Genomic DNA, 27,164 nt, shown 5'->3' on the forward strand with positions numbered 1-27,164 from the left:
ATTTGGAGTTGCAGAAGAAATGATAATTAATAATAATGATCACTTTTTGGGCTCTTATTATGAGGGAAACAAAGTACTAAGTTCTTTGCATGGATTATCTCATTGAACTGCACCCACTTCATGGCACTATTATTCCCGATCTTTGACACAGGTGAAAAACGTGACTTGGAGATGTTGAATAATTTGTTCATGGGCACACGGTGGATGTCAGCCCCAGCAGTTTGACTCCAGAGTCCGTAGCCTTATTCACATTTTCACATGAGGAGGCTATAAGGTAGAGTTCTATACTGAATTTGAAGTCAAGTCTCCCAAGTCTTGGTTAAAGGTACAGCATTGACTCCCAGGGAAGAGTTGGTGTTTAAGTCTCATTAACTGTCAGTATATAAGAGCACGTGGAAGAGGCATAGAGACAAAGGGTGCTCAAATCAGCATGAACACCAGAAAGGCCACATGGGCCAAGGATAGAAACAACTTGTCAGCTGAGTCCTGGGGTCAGCCCTGCCAACCATGTTCCAACATCATGAAGAGAAAAATCCAATAATCAGCATGTCGTGGTACCTAAGTGATCAACAGCAAATCAAGCCATTCTGAAATAAAACATTAAAGAAGTTGTATATTTTAGAGAAGCATGCATAACAGCTGAAGACCTTCAGAATAATCTTTGCTACCCTCAGAAGTCCATATTTGTCACACAGTATGAGAAAGGTAATCACTCTTTTGAGCCATATGTTGGAATGAGATCATTTATTTCTCTTCACTGGGCTCTCTCCATTCATGGGCACCTGACCAGGCTGTGTCTTCTTAGGATTAGGCTCCACTGTGTCCTGAATCCCCAGGTGTGTATCTTTAGGGTCTCCCCAGTCGTATTGGGATTTGCTTTCTTTTTCTCACCCCTGTACTGAGCACAACAAAATTCACCTTTGAATATGAGCATATTTCTGTTTGAGAGCAACATCCAGGGGATCTTTGGCTTTCCTAGAACCTATATAGCTTCAAATAAAACCACAGTGAAACCCAGCCAGGTATGCCCTTTCCTTCAGCAATAAAGATGCCTCTGAATCTCATCATTTCTACATGGGATTACGACTCAGTGCTGAGTGCAGGCCAGCACTAACGAGCCCACAAACATCCTCAGAGGGGACCAGAGGAAGACACAGGTGAAACAAATCAAACAGAACAATCAGGGGTGAATTTTCAGTGTGGCCTGGCATGGAGATTTCCTGGCGGGATTTCCATTAACGTGAATGGGAGTTGTACCACTAAATCCCTACACACTGTGCAGAAAATGTGCCTCTAAGTGCTCAGCAGCATTATGCCTGATGGAACAAAAACACAAACTACCCAAACCAGGGGAAGTGTTCCTGGGGCCAAGGTGCCAAGATTTACGGCAGAAGGTGTCTCAAGTCCTAACTGTCCTGGGTGAGACAAAATGGACCCCTGCTCAGTTTGCACAGTGTATTGGAACTAGGAGGGCTCTCCACAACCTGCCTGGTGATGCTTCTTGCTCTCTTTGACACAGACTTTGATTGTGAGTTGATCTGGTGTTCCACACAAATGGCCTGTGTTTGCTAAGATGATTTCCCTCCTGCTCTGATTATCTGAAATTTCAGTAAACCTTAGCATTGCATCAGGCCCACTGGAACCAGAAACTTAGAGGATGATAGTGCATGATTCAGTTTGATGTGGTTTTATGGCCTCTGCAAAGTAAATGTTGCAAAGGACTCTTATGCTGGGATCAAAGAAAATAGTCAAGAAATCACTTAGCCTGCCTGCTTTCACAGAGCAATTTCCTTTCCATATTATCTATAGGGTGGCTGGAAAATACAAGCCTGATCACATTGCTTTCCTCCTCAAAAGTCTTCAATGGTTCCCTTCTTCCTCTAAAATAAGATTTAAGGCTCTCCAGAAATTATTTTCCTCTCTCATCTGCCACTACATCTCCCATATATTCTATCCTCTACTGTATTTTTTTTTTATTTGCTGTTCCTCTAAACGAAGTGACCTCCAATTGACCTTATTTATACAGCCAGAATAGCTCCTTTCCAGTGATTCTGGTCCTCTGTCTACTTATCCTTCAAGGTCAAAGTTATATATGTCATCTTCTCTATTAAACATTTTTCATACTTACTTGACCAGTTACTCTGCCAAGCTGTCTCTGAACCCACACTGTATTCATTGAATTCTACTCTTAAACACCTTAATTTATGTTATATGCTATTCTTTATTTTTCTGTTTCTTCGACTACAATGTAAGTGCCACCAGAGAGCTTTCCAGATCTTTCTATTTCCCACAATACCTTGTTCTTAGTAAATATTATTAAATGAATAAAAAGATAAGGTCCCGCCCTCCTTCTTGCTTCAACATCACATCTTTCATTTTCTCTAGGCCATTTGGATGAAGCTCACAAGTAAAATGAGGTTGTTATCAACACTTTCTTGATTGTTCTTTCATACAAACATTTATGGAATAACTCATATGGGTCAGGACATTGTAGTGGTGGCTCACGAGTGAGTGGGACATAGTTCTTGCCCTGGAGCAGCTCATAGTCTAGATGGCAATGGAATGATGGCCAGGTGTTAAGGAGATCACTCTGTGTGATAAAGCTTGTTGCAATCACATCCATCTGTATGCGAAGGCTTGTTGAAGGGAAGGGGCTGCCTGGGAGGGCCTCTCCTGAATGGGCAGATGCCTACGAAGCTGAATTGCAGCAACGTGCTCACCCAGAGGTAAACCTGGGAGGCACCAGCCATGATTGATTATGAATGAGGCAAAGTATATCTTTGACATTAGCCACTTCCCCTCTTCTCCTCCACCCAATTCCCTACAACCCTCTGCCTGCCTCTCTCCCCACCTGCTCTCTCAATCTCACTCCAGCTGACAAGATGACTGGTCTGTTCATCTTTGATAAACTTCTCAAGGACAAGTGTGGCTGGCTTAAGGTCCCCTGGAAGAGGTTAAAAGAGGAAGCATGGCCCCATCGAAGAGTACAAGCTTTGGAACCTGACATCCCTCAATTTTGGGCTTAAGTATTTCTTGTATCTTGTTGACCTAGAACAAATTATTTAAATTCTCTGAGCTTCATTTTCTTCCCCAATGGCCCTCGGTTGCTTCTTTTGTGAAATTAAGATATTAATACTTACCTGGCAGGGCTCTTTCAAGGATCAGAAATATTGTATAAAAAGCACTTAGAGAACACGTAGTAGACACTGAAAACATGGTGGTTATTAATAGAATCTCTAAAGGGGGTTCTTGTAGGGATACAATAACTTATTCAAACACTTGTCTTACTAGTGGTAGAAATTGAAGGCATGCTAACAGCAAATAGTGGAAATATTGGAGGGCTGAGAGCCATGAGCTTTCAGAGTGTCCCACAAGCACCTGTGGGGTGTCCATCCATCCAGCCCACAGGTCATGGGATAAATGAGGCGTTGCGAGTTCCTAGCTCTGCCCATTAGCATGGGAATCTGGGTAAATTGCTACTCTTCTTGCCTTAATTTCCTCCTGCTTAATATGTATCCTGAGATCGCCTCCCCTGACAGGGTGATTTTGACTACTGTACAGTTGTGCTTGTAACTCCTCGGTTTTAGGGGAGCTGAAAAACCAGAAGTAATATTGTTCATTTCAAGGCTCCTGTATCTGCTGTGAGTCTCAAAGAAGGGAAGTTCTTTCCCCCACATTCCTTGTAATATTTAGTTTCTTTGAGTTGCTTCATCAGAAGAAATACTGAGTTCTCCATTTCCCTGGCTCACTTTCCCACTGACGAGGGTGATGTTAACATTGAATCCTGAATCACGGCTAGATCAATATTATAGCGGCTGTTAGAGGAGGGCACTAGCCCTAGAACACAAACACACTTTCTTTTCCAAGAAAGACTGGAGTTCCCCTAGTGTTAACTTCCCCTTGTTCCCCTCGGTGCCTCCCCCACTCCCTCCCCTCCTGCCACCAGCACGACCCAGATCACATTAGAGTCCCAGAGCACAGGGAACAGTTCTCGTCTATCCGTCACCAAGGAGGCAGACGGGACGGGGGGAACAACAAGTCATTTGTACCTGATGAGGAGGACACTCCTGGGAAACAAACAGATGAGCCACCCCATGAATCTGAGCCATTCTCTGCGGTAAACAGAACTGCATGAGAAACCACCAGTTATCTCCAGCATCGCCCTCACCTCTCTCACTGCCCTGCTGGCAGCCGGGTGGGGGACGTGAAACCGTAGCTTGGACCAATATCTGATTCTGAGAAAGTTAACCCTCGCAAAGGGGATTTGCTTTTCCCTCGGTCTCCTGGAGTTGAATAAGCATCCCTTTCTATGACCTTTCTGTCAATTATATTTTTATTCGAGAAGTGTATTTCTACAGCAAAGTGTCAAAACTAACTTGCAGAGCTTGACCTCGTGTTTGGGCAGGGAGTGCCAGCTTTTAAATAACCGAATTAGTGCATAGTGAAATGGAAGTAGAATATATACTTCAAAACCCGTTTAGGACACTTCTCTTAAAACAAGACACCACAGCCACTTTCATGAAGTCTTGCAAGGCAGTTGGAATATTGACTGGGTACTCCAAAAGCCTTCTGGGACACCCAGCGGGCAACAGAATATGTTACCACAAACCACTGTAGTTTGTTGTGAATACTATTATTATCTCCTAATTCCACAGATTGCAATGGTGAATATTAAGTAATTCTGACGATAGCTGAAGAATTGGGTTTGCGGGTCAGGCAGCCTGCCCCAGTGGTTAGAAAATACACACTGGGTGTTGTTTTATAGAAAAAGTTTTATCTGTGACATCAGCAAAACAAAAAGCCAGAAGGTAAGTAAAATGGTAAGGGATGATTCACAGACAGACTTTTAAAAAAAAGAACAGCTTGGCATATCAAAGTAGTCTAAAATCCAATTTCTACAGTTTTAAAATTTACATTCTTTCAAAAAAAACATGAAACCCTGGGCAACTGGGTGGCTCAGTCAGTTAAGTGCCTGCCTTTGGCTTGGGTCATGATCCCAGGGTCCTGGATAGAGTCTCACATCGGGCTCCCTGCTCTGCAGGGAGTCTGCTTCTCTCTCTCTCTCTGCCTGCTGCTCCCCCTGCTTATGCTGTCTCTCTCTCTCTCTCTCTGTGTCAAATAAATAAATAAAGTCTTTTTAAAAAATCCATACTTGAACTTTGTAGACAAACATAACACAATTCAAGTTACGATTTTTATCCTGTATTTTTCTCATGCTTAGCCAAAACATGCCATTGGATGATCATATGGGATAAAATTTCTTTAATTCAACATGGGCCTGAATTATTAGGCTAAAAATTACCAATGTACCCCAAGATCATAGGATATAATTAGTCCCGTTGTGTCCATTCTCTTGAAGCCAATCAGATGATCTGATCTTCTGTGGTAGGGTTTATCATCTTTTTTTCTCTGTCCCATGAAGGAAGATGATGAAGGAAAGTTTAAGACATATGCATCCAATTAATATAAAACGAGGAAATCCCTCAGGACAACCACAGGGAAAAATGAAAAAGAAACATCAGTCACCAATTTCTTCTGGAACAAGATGAATTGCTCCTATGCTAGTTTTTGAAAAGTCATTAATAAATGCACTATACTTCTAATCAGCTATCAGATATTAATACCAACAGGATCAGGAAAAAAGGAGGAAAAATGAACTGACCATTCTCAACATCTACCTTATGCAAAAGACTGATTTTGCATATATAATTTTACTTAATTTGCATAGCATTCTTTACATAAATCATTATTTTAGACAAGGAAGCTGAGGCACAGGCAAGTTAACTAATCTTTTTTTTTTAAGATTTTATTTTTTTATTCATGAGAAACAGAGAGAGAAAGAGAGAGAGAGAGAGAGGCAGAGACACAGGCAGAGGGAGAGCAGGCACCATGCAGGGAGCCCGACGTGGGACTCGATCCCAGGTCTCCAGGATCACGCCCTGGGCCAAAGGCAACGCTAAACTGCTGAGCCACCTGGGCTTCCCAACTAACTCATCTTTTCATGTTTCTATTATGTTTAAAAGTTTTGGCAAAATTCAGAAACCTAGAAACTCTACCTAAAAGGCATCCTTTAGGGGACAGCTGGGTGGCATAGTTGGTTGAGCATCTGACTCTTGGTTTCTACTCAGGTCATGATCTCAGGGTCATTAGATTGAGGCCCAGATCACAGATCAAGCTCAAATGGAGCCCCTAATGGAGCCCCAGATGGAGCCCTAGTTCCGGCCTCTAGTTGGACTCTGTGCCCAGTGAGGGGTCTGCCTAAGACTCTCTCTCCCTCTCCTTCTGCCCCTCCCCCTGAGCATGCTCTCTCTCAAATAAATAAATGAGTCTTTAAAAAAATAAATAAAAGGCATCATTTAGGATTTTTGTATTCCCTTATAACTAATGGCTTGAAAGTTCATCCTATAGTTCTTTAGAGAATGGATTGTCAGTTCTTTTACAAGCTCTCAAAACATTGAGAGTCAGGAATTCTAAAGAGTGTTCACTGCAGTACAAGATTACATGAGAGAGTGAATTTCCCATGGCAGTACCTGCTCATTCACCTTCTCAAGTGGATCCTCTGTCAGGAGGAGAAGGATTCGTGGAAACAAATTCAGCAACCATTTTAATGAGTTTCTGCTCATGGAGAGACTGTAGACACAGGTGAGAGGAAACTTGTCACTGAAGAAATTGAACCATCAGAAGACAAATAAGCACTAGAGGAAAAGCCTCAGAACTGGAGTCAGGAAAATTGGGTTCAAGTCCATTTCATCTATTAACGTGCTGTGTGGTCTCAGGCAAATCACTCCACTTCCCTGAGCCTCCATTTACTCATCTACAAAAAAGGGAATCATGCCCTGAGAGGTCACTGCCAAGATCCCTTCCAATTCCAACTATTACCTCTTGAGAGATTGCTAAGTCCTGCCTCAGCTCTTTAGGACACAGTGGTTTAGAGCAGCAGTTGTCAAACTTTAGGATATATCAGAATCACCCTGGGGCCTTGTGCAAACTCAGATTGCCTGGCCCTACTCCTAGAACTTCTGAAACGGTAGGTGTAGCTGGGGGTGGTGGGGTGGGGTGAGGCCCCTGATTTTACATTTCTAATGAGTTTTCAGGTAAGGTTGATGATATAGTTTGAGAACCATTGACTTAGGATTTTAAAGCTTTTTGGTGAGCTAAAAATAAATATAAATATTTATCAAGTTTAGTTCATATATTAGGCTACTAACTGCACTTTTAAGTTAACCTAAAATGCAATAAAACATATCAGACTGGATGACAGATCTAGGGACACTCTTCTAATTAGGGAGGAAATATTTTCCTATACCCTAAAGAGCTGTAAAATGTGGGTGACTATCTTTTTCTTATGCATATTTATCTGGACCTGTTCTATTTTTGAGACTGTTAAAAAATGGACAAAGTCATCTTGCAGTGATGGGGTAGGCACATTCAAGCACTTGAACTGATCAAACTTCTGAATTTGGGGAGATATAAGCCAAATCTTTCTTTCTCTAGACTCTAACCTAGACCAGTGACTTACCAGAGTGAGAGTCCCGAAACCAGTATAATACAATGGAATCAGACTGCCTAGTTTTCATTCCCTAATACTTAGCAGCTGTTTGACCTTTAGCTCCCAGGCCTCTTTATCTCATCTGTAAAAATGAGAATGAATGCCTCGTACCATTGTCCTGAGAATTAAATGCTACATTTCAAGTGCTTAGAATGTCTGGCACCTAGTAAGTTCTCAATAAAAGCTGAGCAGTCATTTCACTTCTTGTCAGAAATATTGTATTATATATAATATATAAATATATATAATATAAAAATATATATTGATTCATCTCTTGACAAATTCACAAGTATAAAATACAATATTCAAGGAGGACAATTTGAAGGCTGTATTGCCCATACCTTTCTCTAAATAAAGCCAGTTCATAAAGCTACATGCTTAGATCACACTTTGTTTTTTGGGGTGAGGAGTTCTTTGGACAATCGATTTCATTAAATTTAACTTTGGCCTTAGCCATGTACTGAGGGTCATCATGAGAAATAATTAAATAAAACTCACTGTCTGGGGTAGAGATGAAAAATGTCTTTTTTATTTCACCTTACCTTCTTTACAAGGATGCACTGGAGGAATTTCTTCTGAGTAGAGTTTGCTATTCCTGAGCCCAGTAAGCTCAGGGCTAAATCTGTGCCTGCCTCTGGTACTGAACAGGACACAATAGCAAGTGATTTTATTTCCATATCCATATCTGCCTTCTATCTTGTCCCCCTATTTTATCCTTTGGAATCACATGTATAAGCCACTTCAGAGACATTAGGGATAGAGTCCAGGTATAAATGAATAAATAAATAGATTCAATGATTCAAATCATGGGAGACTACAGAGAATTATCATATATTCCATTAATATAGTTTCTGGTGAGACAATATCCTTTCAACTCGATTTATAGTTTAACATTAGGATAGAACATGTTTCCATTCAATAAATGTTTTAATAATCATTCTTCTATGTCTTTCCTGAAAGAGAATTTTTGGAAGATTGCAGCTTTAAGGAACTGGAATATTTAATAAAAAGAAAATTTCATAAAATAGTGGACATATCACAAAGAAAACTTAAATCCCACTCAGCCCCTGGAAATGTGGGATGCCTTGGTACTGCAGGCCCCGCGTTCTTGCTGGCTGGGAGAGAAAGGAAGGATTGATTGTCAGTCCTGTAGCCTAACCCCCCCTGGGAGGGGGGATCACTTAAAGAAATCTGTGGGAAACCATTTTTATAAAGTAAAACATGCTTTGGAAACAGTTTTTACAGTCTAGGATTCTATGCCTCAAATGTTTTCAAAAGGAGACCCACCATTCCAAATAAGGCAAATGCAAAAACCTCAGTGCTCAAGGTGATGTGAAAAGTTCTTTTTGCAGGATGTTGTTTCATTGCATGGCATGATTAAATCGCTGTCAATGAAGCAATGATCCCTCTGGGAATTAATGCGAACAGAGTCCATTAGTGGGCTTTCAGATTCTCACATCCAACCAGAAGACTTGCAGGTGCCTCTTCTGAAGACATGCAACTGCCAGTACTGGACAGTGCTCTCCCCTCCTCAGGCTCGTTTCCCTGCCCACAAATCCTGGTGTGACAGGTGTGGTTGGGCACCGTGTAGGGGGTGCTGCACTGCAAAAGCTCCCTGCTGGGGCCGAACAGGGAAGTGCTGCTTCTCACAATAGATTTGCATCCACTTGGCTCCCCGTCCTTCTTTGGCCTAAAAGGGCGCTTGACTTTCATGATTTTATGGGTGGGAGGATCCCTGGGAAATTTTTTCTCATTCTTTCCAAAATTGCTCATTTTTGGGGATCAACATCTCCTCACTCCTCACTTTTATTTAGGATTTTCTTTCCAATTTGTCTCCTGCTACCACACTGCCCTTCTTTCTCACAAGAGCAAATCAACTTTTTATCCTCAGAGGTCTTGGTTTAACTTTGAGGAGAAAGATCATACTGTCTACAAAAGATGTCTCTGATCTGGGAATTTTTACCATGCTCTCGGGTTTTTTTTTGTTGTTGTTTTTTGTTTTGAATTAACAAGTGTAGCCTCAAAATGTTTATGTTTTCTAGTGATCCGTCTTAGTGTCATTAATAAGAGGGTAACAATGTGCCTTCTGAGAAATGTAATAGGAAGAACATAGAGTTACCTATTTCCTCTCTTTATTGGGGTATTGTTTATATATCATAAAACTCAAGATAGCTGCATGAGTTTTGAAAAATATGTACACTCAAATCAAGATATAGAACTTTTCCATCACCCCAGAAAGTTACCTCATGCTCTTTAGCAGTTAATCAATTTTCCCTGTGCCCAAAATCAAACATTGTTTTGATTCCTAGCATCATGGATTAGTTTTGCTGGTCCTTGAACTTCAAATAAATAGGATCATATAATGTGTACTTTCTTGTGGATTGCTTCTTTCTCTCAATACAACACTTTAAAAATCTATCCCATTTGATGTATGCAACACTAGTTAGTTCCTTTTTAACGCCAAGTAGTATTCCACTGGATGAATATTTTGCATTTTGTTTATCCACTCTTCTCTTGACAGATACTTCAGTTGTTTCCAATATGACGTCATTGTAAGTAAAGCCATTATGAACATTCTTATAACAAGACTTTTTGTATGTGTGGCCATGTGCTTTTATTTTTCTTGCATATGGACGCATGAGTGGAAATGTTAGGTTTCTATGAAATAGTCTTGCCAAAAAAATGTAACTTGAGTCTAATCAGAACTTTAGGCAAAACTTCTAGTTGGGCACCTAGGTGGCTCAGATGGTTAAGTGTCTCACTCTTGATTTCACCTTAGGTCATGATCTCAGGGTCACAAGTGAGCCCTGCCTCAGGCTCTGTCCTCAGCGGGGAATCTGCTTGAGATTCTTTCCCTCTGTCCCTCCCCCTGCAAGCTCTCTCTCAATTTCTTTCATTCTAAAATAAACAAATACATCTTGAAAAAAAAAAAAAAACAAAAAACTTCCAGTTTACAGTAAACAAGGAATAGAAGAAAAAGTTAAACCATCATCAAAAAAACAATATGACCTACTACTACAGGACAACTGGCCTTTAGTTATGTAAAAAATGTGCCATGTAAAAAAGCTGTATGTTGGTGCGGGGAGTGGACGGGTGGTATTGGTTTGGGTCATAATAAATTTAAGAGTCACAACAGCCAAGTGTAATGTGTGGTCTTAACTGGATCCTGGTTTAAACAAATCCAGCTATAAATTATACATTGGGTATATTGAATATGAATTTGGTTTTAGTCAATAAGTAAATATTTAATTGTATTAGTTGTGATACTGGTATTGTAGTTATATCAAAAATATTCTTATTTTTTTATAATAAATTTATTTTTTATTGGTGTTCAATTTGCCAACATACAGAATAACACCCAGTGCTCCTCCCGTCAAGTGCCCCCCTCAGTATTCTTATTTTTAGAGGCATATTACAGAAGCATTTAGAGGTAAAATGTCATATCTGTAAGTTACTTTGAAAGACTTCAGCAGAAACAAGGTGTATGAAGCAAATATGGCAAAAAATGTTAAAAAGTAGTAGATCTAAGTGATGGCTGAACAGATGTATATTACACAGTTCTCTCCTAGTTTGCTATATGTTTTACAATCTTCATAATAAAAAGACAAAAGTTATTTTTTATGAGTAATAGCAATTCAGTTTTTTTTATTTCCATTTTGTTTGAATTCATGGAAAATAGACCCTTTTATTTCTTCACTATATTCCTCCAAGATTAAGTCAGCATATGGCAAAGTAGAGAGCCAGTGGGGCTACAGTAATGTCTGAAAATCAGTTTATATTATCAATTTATATTTAAATTTATATAAAAAATTTATATTATCAACATAGTCAGTATTCCTTAGCCTAGATCATTCTCTGCTGCACAGTAACAAGTCATGAACAGAGATAGGGTGATAGATTTAGATTTCAATCCACAGAGCTCTCTGCAAATGCTGCAGGGATTTCAACCATTAAGAATTTTCAAGCCATCTCTACTTGCCTTTTCAACATGTTGCGACACAACAAAAAGTTTATTTTACACAAGCAATTTCGGTTCATAATTTTCTAATTATGAGTATCAAACGGAGTTTCACCTTCCACCACCCCAGTGACTCATAGCGTTCTTGTTGGTTAAATTCAACTCTGTATTGTCTGGTTACATGATTTGAAGTTTTGCACAAACATCACAACTTTTCTCTTCTCCATTTTTAAAGGAAGTCTCCCTTGCTTCCCTCAGAGTGGGACGAATGCAGGTTAGCCTTCTGTTCTCTTCATCAGCTCATTTGCTCTCATTCCTCAAATATATTATCACTGTTTCACTGCATTCTGCTATTTTAAATTCAGAAAACCCCATGGTCAAAGACAGTATGACTCTTTTCCATATAGTGACTTCCTAGTGTTTGTTGAAGAAAGGCACTTACTAGGGATTAAAACAAAGGGATATGGAGGAAGAGCATGGTTTTAAGTTAGGCATTTATTAAGAAAAACATTGTGCTTCAGTCTCTGGTACAGACAGCAGGACATAGAACAGAAATTGTAGCAAAAAAGATGAAGCAGGAATTCGAAGGACATGAACTATATATGAGCTTTTTCATTAGTTGCTGTGTGACTTGGGCAACCCCTTTAACATTCGTGAGCCTCAGTTTCCCCAAATGCTTACTGCAGAGCAAATGATCTCCAAGATCATATAGGTTCCAATATTTAATATTTAATAACTCAGAATGAATAGGTCTGTTGAATTTCTTTGAAGAGCAAAAGGTCCATCAACAAACTGAGGAATTTAATCAGGTAATAAAATCAAATGCCTTTTTGCTGAAGCACAGTGGTAAAAATGAGATAGACCGATTCACATTCAGATGTATCATCAGAGCTGCAGTGGCATTCCCTCCAAAGGGCTGCTTTCATCTCTCATCTATTTGTGTTCACTAATACTCTTTCATTGTCCTTAATTTCCCCCCACTTATTATCTTTTTTTTTTTTTACTTGAAACAGACACAACAGATTAAGGATGTAAGGTTGAATAGCACAGAGCATTAGTCAAAACAGACTTTTGAAATGGCACACAATAGTCCCCCAAGGTGGTTTGTTTTGTCCCCTTTCAGAGCTGGGCTTCTCCCTCACTCCACCTTTCCTGTCTTAGTCAGGTTTTGTACCAACCAACTCCCCTCTGCTTTGACCAGGTAAGGTCAGTTTGAGGTGAAGCCCTAGTGAGGTGATGGGAACGGGTGGGTGCCACCTGGCTACATGATGGGGGCTCTTGTGCTATCATTTAGAGGTCATGGTTTTCACCCCAGCAGATTTTCATAGGTTCCCTCATTAAAAATTAAGATTCAACTACATTACAAAACAGATTGGCAGGCTGCTGGAAATTGCTATAAATAATTTATCAACTAGTCCATTCTTATTTCTTCCAAATACTATCGTTGTTATTTTTAGCACAAAAGAAATCATATCTAACTATTGAGCTCAGTGGAGATGGAATAAAAATGCCACTGAGTATAGCACTTAACCAAATTAAGGGAAAACATGTCAATTATTTTCATATCTTATTATATTGAAGAGTGATAGACAATATATGAGAGAATTTAGTGGTGTGAACCATGTACTTAACAGTAAATGCCACTTGAAATAGGAAAAAGCAAACTATCAAAACACTGAGGCTGAGAAAAAGCCTCATGGCTATATGGGCAAAAATCAATGATCCCTAAATCATATGGGTTAATTCAACCAACATGAAGTGAGTACCTCTTGGGAAGTGTAAAATAAGTGAGTCAAGTTCTTCGCCACAAAAATCTCTCAGTCTGGCAGATATTGCTGAAGAAATTGGTTAGTTGGAATACAAATGGCATGGTCTCATGACAATGATAAAATCAGTATTAAAGGTTAGATGACAACAAAATTGCTTAGTGTAGACTGTGGCTTGTCTACAATTCTCAGAGTTCTTTGGAAGCCGCACTATGAACAACTTTGTTTCCACAGGAAAAGGGAATTCCTCGACTTACGTCAGGACAAACAGATACTTCTTCTCAGGTCTTTCCACCTCCTTTCCTGGCACAACCAGGAGGATAGAACGGTAATCAAAACTACAGATAAAGGAAAGGGAGTGAAATGTGATGGGTTTGGGCTAGCAGGAATTCATGACGATTGTGATGCAAGGGTGCTCGGTTGAAGTTGGATCATGAAAAGAAGTTAGCCAGTGAGATCGGTTATGTAGGAATAACCCATGGTTCCTTAAGCACCAGGGAAGGGTTTCAAAGTGGTATATTAATAAAAACACAAAGCACTTGTCAGGCTCGGGTTCTTCCCACAGAATAGTGGTAACTCCACTCTTTCTCAAATTCAGGGTGTCTTTGTCATGTGTCTCCTGTGGGCTCTAGAATACAGATCCCTTAGTCACCACAGGCTGTCCTGCCTCATGTGGTTTCAGAGGTGACTGGCCATGTCCCAGGGCACCAGGTCAACTCCTCTGCACTGTAGTTCTCTTCTGTTTCTAACATTGGCCACAGGGGTCCCAGGTCACACAGGGAAGCCATCAGTTCCTTCTGATGTATAGCAAAACTCCTAATGCTTTACTTTTGCTTTTAGTAGTCTCTGAACTATAGAGGAAAATACACCAACCTTCCTCACCCCTTCTTTACAGTCTGTTAGTGGGCTCACAAAGCAGTTCTGACGTGTATTTCTTAGCATTATTTCTATGGTAATTTAGCTATTTTGATGTGTCAGTATGAGGCCACCGCCAGATAACTATCTGAATCAGACATGGAATGATATGCCATGGCTGTTGGGTCTAGTCTGTAAAGTCTACTCCCTTGGCTGGTGAAGTTTCTCCTCATGAAGTCCCTCACTCTCTCTTAATAAGAGACCTCCAAAGGCGTGTCCTGCCAACCTTCTAGACCATGTCTGCATTTGCAGTGGTATACAGCTGAAGTTTTTCTTTTAGGACCCTGATTTAAAATAGACTTTACGAGTTGGTGTTTCTAAGTCAGAGACTTTCTTCACACAAACATTTCATACAAGAATCATAATATTCAGAACATACACTGAATTAGAATTTTTTTTTGTTTATGAACATATGGGCATGTTATGAATACTGCAAAGCACGGCTTTATAAGGTGTTCCAAGTTTTCTATTGTTCTAACTATTTCTCCCTAAGTCTTACTTACAAGAATAGAATAGATCACTTGGAGGACAGTTGGAAAGGATGGAAAAATAAAGAGGCTTCCAGAATATCATACAGTAGAACAAGGAGATAGATGGGGTGTCAAGCTAAAACTGTCTATGACCAACTGGCACACAGAGTGACACTGGTGGTTGTGTATGTACAGTTGCTTCAGCACCAATCATAATAACTAATGCTGCCACAGTGCTTATAGCTAATGAAATACTAGCACATTCATCATCTCATTTGATCCTCACAATAATCCAGTGAAGTGAGTTATTATCATTCCCAGTTGACAGATAAAAAATTGAGGCTTAGAAAGATGAAGCCATTTGTCTCAGATTTTCCCAAGTAGGAAGGAAAGATAAGAGCCAAACCCAGTTTTTCTAAGTTTAGATCCCATGCACATGTACTGTTTCAAAGTTCATTCACGGGAATTTCCTCCACAGTCTTCGCCAAGGGCCCATCACTTAGCTTCAGTCATTGTTCTAGATAGACCTTTAGGATAAGGCTGTGTAAAGATGAATATCCTCTGGGAATTATTTTTTTGAACTAACTTTTTATTTTGAAAGAATTACAGACCCATAGATAAAAATAATAGTTCAGGGAACTTTTAGCTTGAGAAAATAAAGCTTATCCATAGTCATCTACAACAACATAATGCAGAACATGTCCTTTATGTTAATTGAGGGACTCTGGGAGATTTGAGCCAGAGCGACCACATTTGAGTAAGTGGGCAAGACATCATGGAAGAAGAGGCATTTGGACTGACCTAGAAAAAAGATAGTATGATTTCTCTAAACAGACAAGACACAGAGGTGGGAAAGGAAAAGCATTCTAGAGTCAGCACTAATTCAGGCAAAGATGCAGAGGGCAGGTTGGAGAAAATAGCAGATGTCTAAAGGGAAGGGGAAAATATATTTTTTAATAAACTCAAGTGCCATGCTATTCTCTATGGTGTGTTCTGTTTAAAGGTCAACATGAATGGAGAGAGATGGACTTAGCTTCTTTTTTTGAACATCCACAGGGAGGGCCCAAAACTCTCGGGGTTAAGAAAGCCAGAGCTTTTTATTTCTCTGCTACAGTAATCCAAAAGGACTTTTATTTGTAGAGTGAAGAAGGTGTTCTCAAAGTTTTTCTTGGAAAAGTAATACAGTGATACTGAACAGACACTTAGGAAACTAAGAATTGGCCTCTAAAAGGCCATGTTGTCCATGTTCAAAATCAAACCAAAAGGTTGTCCATATTCTAAATCAAACAGGTTATCTCTCCATGTATCCCAACCTGTTCTGAAAAGATTTAAGTTCTTATAATAGTGCATACCATTCAGCAAGATAGCTTAAATTAAAAATAAAGAAATGAGGCAAAGTATATTTGTCATAAGGACATTGTGCAGAGATTTTTTTTCTCTCCTCTTGCTCAAAATCCTCTCGAAGAGCAGCTACTGCAGACATTTCTCTCAAGTCTCAACATTCATATTTCTGTTCTTTAAGAAGTTGGTTTGCTTTGCTTTCATGTATATACTGGTTCTTGTAACTATCAGGGTTTCCTTCTTTTCATCAGCTGCTAGCCATCGCAGAGCCAAATTTGCACCTTACCTTTTGGAAATACGTAAGATTACACAGCCTAAGTATGTGGCATCAACCTTTCTTCTGTCTCGATAGCCACTGAGAACTATTTCTTTCCCTAATCAATCTAAAGTTAACAGATACTAAAACAATTCTAACTTACTTTCAAAGATTTTTCCTTCAGAAAATTTGCAAGAAGGTTTTCAAGCAGGACAAATATAATTTCACTAAGAAAATAGAATTTGGCTATTTACACTATGAAATGAGTTAGAAATGGCAAATCCATTGTGTACCTTTTTTAAAAGAATCAATCTTTCTGAATATTCTCCAACAATTCCCCACCCACACCTCTACTCCACCCCAAATAGTCTTCAAGTGAGCATTGAGTGATAATAATACTATCAGACTTCTTGGGCACCTTTATACATGCAGCACCACCATCAGGTGGACTGTCCTTCATAAAATATGTTTAATATGTACACTATAGAGTATGGGTCAGAACAATACCTTGTCAGAGTAAATGTTTAATAAATAATTGCTAGTTGTATTTTAATATGTGTGTGTCCACTTATATTGGAGGTCCCCAAAGAAAAGATTTTTGTGTTGCAAATCTCAAGTACTTATTTATAATCATCCTGAATGTCACCCTCACCTCTAATATGACTATGGTTGAACCTCTTTACACAGCCAGCAGAAGCTTTCCTGTAATTCAGGTGCACGTAGCTCTGACATGTTTTCATCCATTCAGTCTAATTGCTTACTGTAGCTACTGCCCTGTCATTGGTTCTTCATAATAAAGTATGAGTCTTCCATCAGGGAAAAGAGCACAGAGCCACAAATGCAGCTCTCCTGGTTGCTCCACCACCCTTCCTCTTTCAGGGTGTGGAGGAGAGGGAGCTGGGCCTCACAAAAGGTTTCAGCCCAGCCATTTCCCTTCACCTGTTCAGCAGGTGGGCCCCAGGTGAGCACCAGACTCCTAGGTCCGCAGAGTCACTCTGCTCCTTTGTTTGATCACCAGTTGCTTTCTCCACCTGTTTGTTTTTCTGGATTGGTTTCCTGTCCTGTTCATTAGTCAGTTAGTTCTTCCTTGTTTGTTCTGTGTCTCTTGTGTGTTTCTGCAGGTTACCTTGCTCCTCAGCCCCGGAAGGCTAACGTCCTTTGTTCCTCGTAATTTGCTTTACAGGGGTGCAGGGAGCTGTTAGACACATGCACACATGCTTGGTGAAAAAGGGAGAAGGTTAAAAGACTCACCTGTGAATGTGATCACTTTGTGGGAATGGTCAAATCTTGGGACAGGGACCATTCTCACTTTTCTCCTTGACCCCAAAGTCCTCAAAGTGATTTCTAAAGAGAAATCTTGGAGATGGGAGATTGACACGCAAGTGCTAGCTTGGTTATGTTATGCTTTGTTTTCGTTTTAATTTGTTAACATAACACCAACCAGATAAATATATGCCTGTGGAGTTCAGAAAGTCACACATGACAGCAAAGTGGTGTATAAAACCGCTCTCTGCTCTCTACAGCTGACTGCAAAAGGAGTGAGAGAGACTTTTGTGGTTCCAGGTGACACACATAGAATCATTTGTCACTGAGAAGGACCATCATTTAATTTGTGATCATTTATAAAGGGTTGGGACTAAAAGTAGGAGGAGATGCTTTTTAAATTGCACTGTATCTTTTTGAGCTCATGCTTAATATAATTTGAACCCAGGCTTCTGGGTTCAAATCAGAAAATTTGGCTCAGAAAAGAATCCTCATTCTTATGGACCTTTATTAATTTAGAATTTTTCAGTATTTAGAATCAATCTGATGCAGTAAACTAGAATGTACTTTGTGTAATCTGAGGAAGAAGCGAATTCATAATTTTGAACATAAAATGTGGCTATCAAAGTGCTTAGGTAAAACTCCTCTCAAGTGCCATGACTTGTATCTCACACCTCCCCAAATCATAAAAAAGTCACCTGAGAAAAATGTAAAATCCCCGCTCCTAGAGATTCTAATGCTACAGTATGTCTGGAGTGGGAACGGGAGAGCTAGATTTTTAGGGAATGTCCCTCAGATGATTCTCACTATCAGATAAGTTTTGAAAACCTTGCTCTGGAAGGATTGACTAATAATTTCTAGAAAAATTATAGACCAATATCTTCTCTTGAGATAAGTTAACTTCCCTCTACCCTAACTTTCACTAATAGGAAATTTCAGGGACCTTATTATAGTTATTAATTATACCTGAAAGTAACGATTCAATGTCTGGGGCAAGTATTTCCTTCAACACCTCAATATGCAAAACCTTGACACAGGCATTGAAGATACATAAATTAGATAGTTCTGACCCTTGAAGAGTTAATAATCTGATGATAAAAGTGCATTTATTTATTCAGTAATTTTTAAGAACCTTGAATAAAGTTTTATTGACTTACTTTTTCATTAAACCAATACCCAGAGAGTTTCTACTCGTTGCCACATACCCTGGCCTAGGTGGTGGCATTGAATATAAATTAAAATACTTCCTTGTCCTCAAGTTGCAAATTGGAGAAAATCAGTAAAGTGACTGCAGGCTTCCCCTGCTATGACAGAGCAAGTCCACAGTGCTGTGAGAACACTGAGGGACAAAGGATCCCTGACCTAGCCAAATGAGGGTGTGTGCTGGGGTGCATGGGGCTAATCAGGCCTAACGGACAAATAGAAGTTACCAAGATGAGAGAAGCAGGGAAGAGTGTTTCAAGCAATAAGGCATAATGTGCAAAGGCATGGAAGGGAAGTAAGAGACCTGTACATTGGGTGGCATCAAGTAATTGAGTAAGACCAGAGCCATAATGTTCCTTCTACTTGGGAATACTGATCTCTTATTCTAGTATTCAGCTATTAGCCTACTGGAGTGGGGCCCCAAACAACCAAACTTTATTTCATTAAAAAAAGGTATCTGTGCACTGGTATGCCAGACGTTAATTCCGTATTGGAATTCTGTTGTAAAGCTGTTGTTTCGAATAAGGACATAGAACTATCACGATCAGAGGAATTCAGGAACGGTGAGGAAACAGGACAGGACAGAGAGTAAGAGAGAGAAAGTCAGGCATATACTTTCACATTTCCAGAATTCAGATCGTTTCACTACTTCTGTGACTTAAATGTAGTAGTAAGAGTACATTTTCCCCACAATCATCAAGAATATCATAAAATTATATGTCCACACCTGCCTATTGTTGCCAAACAAAGTTGTTTTCTTTTATATTTAACAGTTCCTGTAGAAACTTGTTTTGCTAAGAAAACCAGTATTACTCTAGTTTCTTCCGTAGTCTACCTCTCTAGTTTTTCTCCTTTAAGTCATTCGTAATTTTTGTTGGAACAAAAGACAATAATAATTAAGCATCTGGGTTGTAAATGACTCTAATACAATTTTAATCCATAGTTGAAAAGCTTGTAGAAGAATCTAGGGGTATTTTTATTTATTTTTTTTTTTTTTGTCAGCCTGGGTGGCTCAGCGGTTTAGTGCTGCCATCAGCCCAGGGGTGTGATCCTGGAGACCCGGGATCAAGTCCCACTTTGGGCTCCTGCCTTGCTTCCCCCTCTGCCTATGTTGTGTCTCTGCCTCTCTCTCTCTCTCACTCTCTCTCTTTCTCTGTGTCTTTCATGAATAAATAAATAAAATCTTTTTTAAAAAAGAATCTAGGTTCTTAATAATAGTTTTATTATTTTGCAAAGTTTTGAGGTAATATGACTTTTGTATTAGGGAAAGTCTTTATGAGTCAAATCTCTTAACATATTAAGGATTTGGAATTTTACATTTGTGATTTTTAATCATAATTTATAGCTATAAAATATATCCAGAGATAATCCACCTAGAGTTGCCCTGTTCTTACTAGCTACACATAATATACCATAAATCACCCTTCAGAAATTAGAGTCAGATAGTCGGGTCTCTCTCAGAAAGCCGCCTCAGGGAAGCTATTAGAAGAATGATGTATTTTTATCTCAATGTCAATCAAACCCTGTTGTAGACAACATCGTGTTACTTCCTTTATACACATCAGATAGAATTCCCACTGCAATGAATTTCTAAACAGAAAATAATAGTAATACATTACTTTGATTTCTCCTTTCAATCAGAGAACCAATCAAACACTTATTGAAATACTGCAATTGAGAAATAAGATCAACAAATATTTATTGAGGCCCATAACTGTTAAGAATGCCCCATCCTTATGGATCTTACTATTTAGTCTACTTTGTGCTGTAGTCAATGCACTGAGAAGTTTAGGAGACATGTAAGATGAAGCTTTATTTCTTAAATGCAAATAATCTGGTTGGGAGGATTAAACCAACCCATATGGAACTATTATCAAGAAATATAAACTGGACACTGTGTGATTTTGGGATACTCTGAAATAACTATTGTTGACGAGTTGTAAAATTAAAGCCTAGAAACATAGGATGTGGAGCTTGATTACAGAACATCTTGAAAGTGGAGCACCTGAGTAGCTCAGTGGTTGGGTGTCTGCCTTTGGCTCAGGTCGTTACCCCGGGGTCCTAGGATCGAGTTCCACAGTAGGCTCTTCAGAGGGAGCCTGCTTCTCCCTCTGCCTATGTCTCTGCCTCTCTCTGAGTCTCTCATAAATAAATAAATAAATAAATAAATAAATAAATAAATATCTTTAAAAGAAAAAAAAAGAATATATTGAAAGTTAAAAAGAGCTGCTTATTTGCAGTAGGAAGCCACCGTGGGCTCCTGAACAGGGAATGACACAGTGAAATTGCATTTTGGGAAGATTTTTATATTTTTATTTCCTCCTACCTTAACTCATTTGGGAGCAAAGTAATAGTACAAATTGTGTGTCTCAAAAGTTGTCATCTGATCTAACTAATGGACTGTGAAATGTAAAACACAGTCTCCCTGCCTTCCAAGTCGTGCAGGATTTCGTTCCTTGGACTCATTTACAGCTGGTGAAGCCAATAGCTCATGGGATTTAAGTCTAAATAAAATAGGCCTGAGGTGATTTTAGACCTCAGACAGATAAACTTTAATCTAGTGAAGACAGCTGCACTTAGCAATAGTAGCCCAAAACAAGAAACCTGCTTATTTCTGTAATCAACCTGTCCTTTTAAAAAGGTTGATAAATAGATAAATGTATGCCAATCCCCCCTAAACCCCATGTCCTTGGCAGGCATCACTAATTGATCACAGAGTTCTTTCTTGCTGTGTTCTGATAGGCCTTGCAATACTTCTCAAAAGCTCCGCAGGAAGTTGCTACCAATTGATGCATTTGGCCTTGGAGATAAAAACTGTTTGCTATTCGGCAAAACCTAAGATAATGTTAATAAATTTACCCAAATAGCGGTGCCTCCTTACTACAGTATCATTTTTTTTTAAAAGCCACAGTATCTTTATGCCCCTTGATTTACGGTTTAACAATAGAAAGAAAGAGGTGGATGATTCTTAAAATTCTCTCATATTTAAAAGCAGTCTACTATATCTCGAGTGATTTGTGACACCCACATTGTTCATAGACCAAGCAAACGACTGCAAGAGATGTAAAAGCACCTCCCTGGAAAATTCTAGAATGGAATCTGAAAGACAAGGCGATCACAGCCAAGACCCATCTTCTCCTGTCCTTCTCTGGAATCAGAGAATCTCTTCTGTCTGCTGAATGAAAATTAGAGAAGAATAAAATGCTCCCATGGTCAAGAAAATGTTTAATGCTAAAGATGATGATGATAGTCTAGAATTGAGTGTTTATCATGTGCTTAATACTCACCTAACAGTCTTCCTAACACTATTTCATGTAATCTTCAATAACTCTGTGCATTGCTATTATATCCCTATCTTATAATTAGAAAATTTATAAGTTGAGAAGTTTACAAATCAGGTTCAGAGAGATTCAGTAATTTTTACAAGATCATACAACTATTAGGTGTTGGAACCATGATTTGAAAAAGTCTGTTCTTTGCTTTTTTTAAAAAAATTGAGGTAATATTGGCATATGACATTATATTAGTTTCAAGTGTACCACGTAATAATTCAATATTTGCATGTGCTACAAAGTGAGCATCACAATGGGGCTGATTGACATTTGTTGCCATAAAATTGACGCCCATTCACCCTTTTTGCACCTCCCAACACCCTTCCCCTCTGAAAAACCACCAATCCCTTCTCCATATCAATGAGTTTTATTTTGTTTGCTCATTTGTTTTTAGAGTTCACATTAAGTGAAATCATACAGTATTTGTCTTTCATTCTGACTTATTTCACTTAGCATAGTACCCTTAAGATCTATCCATGTTGTCACCAAAGGCAAGACTTTTTTTCTTTATGGCTGAGTAATATCCTATTGTGTATATATACTGTATCTTTTCCGTTTATCCACTAATGGGCATATAGGTTATTTCCATATCTTGACTATTGTAAATAATACTGAAATGAACATAGAGGTGCATATATCTTTTTAAAATACCCAGAAGTTTTGTTTTCTTCAGATAAATACCCAGAAGTGAAATACCTGGATCACATAGTATTTCTCGTTTTAGTTATTTGAGAAACCTTAATACTATTTTACATAGTAGCTGCATCAATTCACATTCCCATTAACAATATATGAAGGTTCCCTTTTTTCCACAACCTCTCCAACTTAGTTCTTATCTTTTTAATAATAGCCATTCTGACAGATGTGAGGTGATACCTCATTGTGGTATTGATTTGCATTTCCCTGATGATTAATGATATGAAATACCTTTCCTATGCCTGTTGGCCATCTGTATGTCTTCTTTGGAAAAATGTCTATTCAGATCCTCTGCCCATTTTTTAGTCATTTTTATTTGTTTGCCATTGAGTTGTATGAGTTCTTTATATAGCTGGGAGGTCTCAGCATCTCCTTAGGCTGACCTGGGACCAAATAGCTGTCTTAGGTGTTTATATATTATCATGACGAGTACTCAAGTGAAATTTGTACATTTTTGGTAACATAAGCATACATTGTGCCCATGCAGCTCCTAATTCTATTTGGCAGTTTGTGACTCTCAAATTTCCACTGTTATGTATGTTAATTTATGAATATTAATTTTGGGGACCTTTAAAAAAGAGTGATTTAGTTCTATTCTTTTACATGTGGCTGCCCAGTTTTCCCAACACCATTTATGGAAGAGCATTGTACTTTCCTTATTGTATATTCATCTCTCCTTCATCATAAATTAATTGATCATATATGCATGGGTTTATATCTGGGCTCTTTGTTCTGTTGGTCTATGTGTCTATGTGTATTTCAAATCAGGGAGCATGAGACCTCCAGCTTTGTTTTTTCTCAAGATTGTTCTGGCTCTTCGGGCCTTTTTGGTGGTTCCATGCATATTTTAAAATTTTTTGTTCTAATTCTCCAAAAAATACCACTGGAATTTTTATAGGGGTTAGATTGAATCTATGAATTACTTTGGGGAATATGGACATTTTAACAATATTAATTCTTCCAATCCAGGAACATGAAATATCTTTCCATTTATTTGTGCCTTCTTCCATTCCTTTCACCAATGTTCTACAGTTTTCGGTGTACAGATATTTTACTTGACTTAATTTATTTCTAGATATTTTACTCTTTTTGATGCCACTGCAAATGGGATTGTTTTCTTAATTTCTCTTTCTACTAGTTCATCATTATTGTATAGAAATGCAACCAATTTCCCTATATTGGTTTTATAGCCTATAAATTTAGTGAATTCATATATTATATCTAAGAGTTTTTTGGAAGAGTCCTTAGAGTTTTTTTTTCTATGTAGAATCATGTCATCTAAAAATAGTGATAATTTTATTTAGATGGCATTTTATTTAGATGCCATTTAGATGGCATATATTTCTTTTTCTTGCTTAATTGTCATGGCTAAGACTGCCAATACTATGTTGAATGAAAGCAGTAAGAGTGGGCATCCTTGTCTTGTTCCTAATCTTATGGAAAATAGTTTAGCTTTTCACCATTGAGCATTATGTTTGTTGTGAGTTTATCATATGTGGCCTTTATTTTATTTTTTAAAAGTTTTTATTTTAATTCTAGTTAACATACAATGTTTTATTAGTTTCAGTTGTACAATATAATGATTATCCATACATCACTTGGTGCTTATCATCTAGTGTACTCCTGAATCCCCATCACCTATTTAACTGACCCCTTCCCCAAACCCCTCCCCTCTGGTAACCATAAGTTTGTTCTCTATAATTTAGAGTCTATTTCTTGGTTTGTCTCTCTCTCTCTCTCTCTTTTTGCCCTTTGCTCATTTGTTTTGTTTCTTAAACTCCACATATAAGTGAAATCATATGGTATTTATCTTTCTCTTATTTCACTTAGCATTATACTCTAGCCCCATTCATGTTGTTGCAAATGGCAAGATTTCAGTTTTTTTTTAGGAATGAATAATATGTATATATCACATCTTCTGTATCCATTCATCAATGATGGACACTTGGGTTGCTTCCAAAATTTAGCTATTGTAAACAATTCTGTTTAACATAGGGGTGCATGTATCCGTTTGAATTGGTGTGTTTATATTCTTTGGGTAAATACCCAGTGGTGGGATTGCTGGATTTTATGATAGTTCTATTTTTAACTTTTTGAGGAAACTCCACATTATTTTCCATATTGGCTGCACCAGTTTGCATTCCCACCAACAGTGCACAAATATTCCTTTTCCTCCACACCCTTGCCAACACCCGTTTTTCTTGTGTCTTTATTTTAGGCATTCTGAGAGGTATAAGGTGCTATCTCATTATGGTTTTGATTGGCATCTGTCTGATGATGCTTGATATTGAGCATCTTTTCATGTGTCTGTTGGCAATATAGATTTTTTTTTAGAGAAATGTCTATTTATGTCTTCTGCCCATTTTTAATTGGGTGTTTTTTGGGGGTTGAGTTTTATAAATTCCTTATATATTTTGGATACTAACCCTTTATGTGACATGTCATTGGTAAAAGCATCTCCCATTCAATATCTTTGCTTGGTAGAATTCAGCAGTGAAGCCATCTGATCCTGGACTTCAGGTTTGGGGGAAGTTTCTGATTACTGATTCGATCTCCTTACTTGTAATAGGTCTATTCAGATTTTCTACTTCTTCATGATTCTGTCTTGGATGATTGTTTAGGAATTTATCCATTTCTTCTATGTCTCCAGTTTGTTGATCACAGTAGTCTCTTATGATCTTTTGTATTTCTGTGGTTTCAATTGTAACTTCTTTTTCATTTCTGATTTTATTTATTGAACCATCTCTCTTTTTTTTCTTAGAGAATTTAGCTAATGGCTTATTAATTTTGTTTTTCCTTTCAAAGAATCAGGTTTAGTTTCAATTTTCTTTCTATTGTTTTTTTCAGTCTACTTCCACTCTGATGCACTCTATTTCCTTCCTTCTACTAACTTTAGACTTCATGTGTTTTTCTTTTCCTAGTTCCTTTAGGTATAAAGTTAGATTACTTTATTTGAGGTTTTTCTTCTTTGTTAAGATAGGCCTGTATGGCTATGTACTTCCCTCTTAGGAATGCTTTTCCTGCATCCCACAGATTTGGAGTTGTATTGCCATTTAATTTATCTTAAATATTTTTTAAATTTCCCCTTTGATTTCTGTATTGTCCCATTGGTTGTTCAGTAGCATGTTGTTTAATCTATACTTAATCTTCCTCTTATTTGTGGTTTTTCTAGTTTTCATCTTATAATTTTTTTTTTTTAGTTTCATACCATTGTGGTCAGAAAAGTACCTAATATGATTTCAATCTTCTTAAATTTATTGAGATTTCTTTTGTGGTCTAACATGTGATTTGTCCTTGGAATGTTCTATGAGAACTTGAGAAGAATGTGTATTCTGTGTTTTGGAATGGAATGAATGTTCTGTATATACCTATTAAGCACATCTACTCTGATGTGTTATTTAAGACTGATGTTTCCTTGTTGATTTTCTGTCTAGACTTTCTTCCATTGATATGAGTGGGGTATTAAAGTCCCCTACTATGATTGTATTGGTTTCAATTTCTCCCTTAGGTCAGCTAATATTTTCTGTATATATTTAAGTGTTCCTATATTGGATATGTAAATACTTACAATTATTAATATCCTCTTGTTGGGTTAGCCCATTTGTCATTATGTAATGTCCTTCTGTGTCTTTTATCACAGTCTTTGTTATAAAATCTATTTTGTCTGATATAAATGAAGTTACCTCAGCTTCTTTTTTGTTCCCTTTTGCATGGCAAAGGCAGGAGAAGAGTTTTAGGGGTGGGACACATGTGTGGCTTTAGCAAGGCCAGGAAACAGCACTGGCGGTAGGGCACACCCACAGTTTTGTGATGCTGGAGAAGAGCATCAGGTGTGTGGCAAATCCTCATGTCTTTACTAGCAAAGTAGAGGGAGAGAAAAAAATGATGCTCTCCAGCACCTCCATCCCCTAGGAAAATCCCACCTAACCCCTGCCTTTCTGGCAACTATTTTAAGATTAGCAACTGAATCACTTTCATATATAATCTAGTCACCTCTCAAACTACTGCCTTTGCACTGTTTGCCAGGACAAGTGAGTCCATGTGCAAGTCCCTTGAAAGTAGTACTTAGATCTTCACAATCCCCTGGATGTAAGCTCCATTGGTTTCCAAAGCCAGATGCTTTGGGGGCCTCATCTTTCTGATGCAAGTCCCAATGGTTGAGGTGTTCAGGATGGGTCACAAACTCCCTTGATTCTCAGTGAGATGCTTCAGCCCATGAGATCACTCTCTATTGTATGTCACTATGCCAGGGGAGGGGTGGGATTTCTGGCAAGACCTAATCTCAGCCTCTTACCCATCGTGATGTGGTCCTTTTATTCCTTGTTGTAGAGGAAATTGTTCAGCTAGTTTTTGGTTCTTTCTCAGCGGGAATTATTTCATATGTGGTTGTAGATCTGGTATGTCTGTTGAAGGAG

At 38.4% G+C, this 27,164-nt stretch overlaps 3 long non-coding RNA genes across 3 annotated transcripts in view; 1 reads left to right on the plus strand and 2 right to left on the minus strand.

Annotated features, from left to right (window-relative positions):
• Positions 1-27,164, plus strand: part of LOC112662715 (uncharacterized) — a 630,650-nt gene that overhangs the window by 299,450 nt on the left and 304,036 nt on the right. The gene's annotated exons all lie outside the window — the stretch shown is intronic.
• Positions 1-27,164, minus strand: part of LOC112662768 (uncharacterized) — a 64,143-nt gene that overhangs the window by 9,528 nt on the left and 27,451 nt on the right. The gene's annotated exons all lie outside the window — the stretch shown is intronic.
• LOC112662766 (uncharacterized) lies at positions 5,205-27,154 on the minus strand. Its single transcript, XR_003138807.3, has 3 exons — positions 27,044-27,154; positions 6,531-6,630; positions 5,205-5,409 (listed from the first exon to the last, which is right to left on the minus strand). It is a non-coding gene; the product is annotated as an uncharacterized LOC112662766 (long non-coding RNA).

This window comes from Canis lupus, chromosome 34 (assembly GCF_003254725.2).
Source record: "Canis lupus dingo isolate Sandy chromosome 34, ASM325472v2, whole genome shotgun sequence".
Classification (NCBI taxonomy): domain Eukaryota; kingdom Metazoa; phylum Chordata; class Mammalia; order Carnivora; family Canidae; genus Canis; species Canis lupus.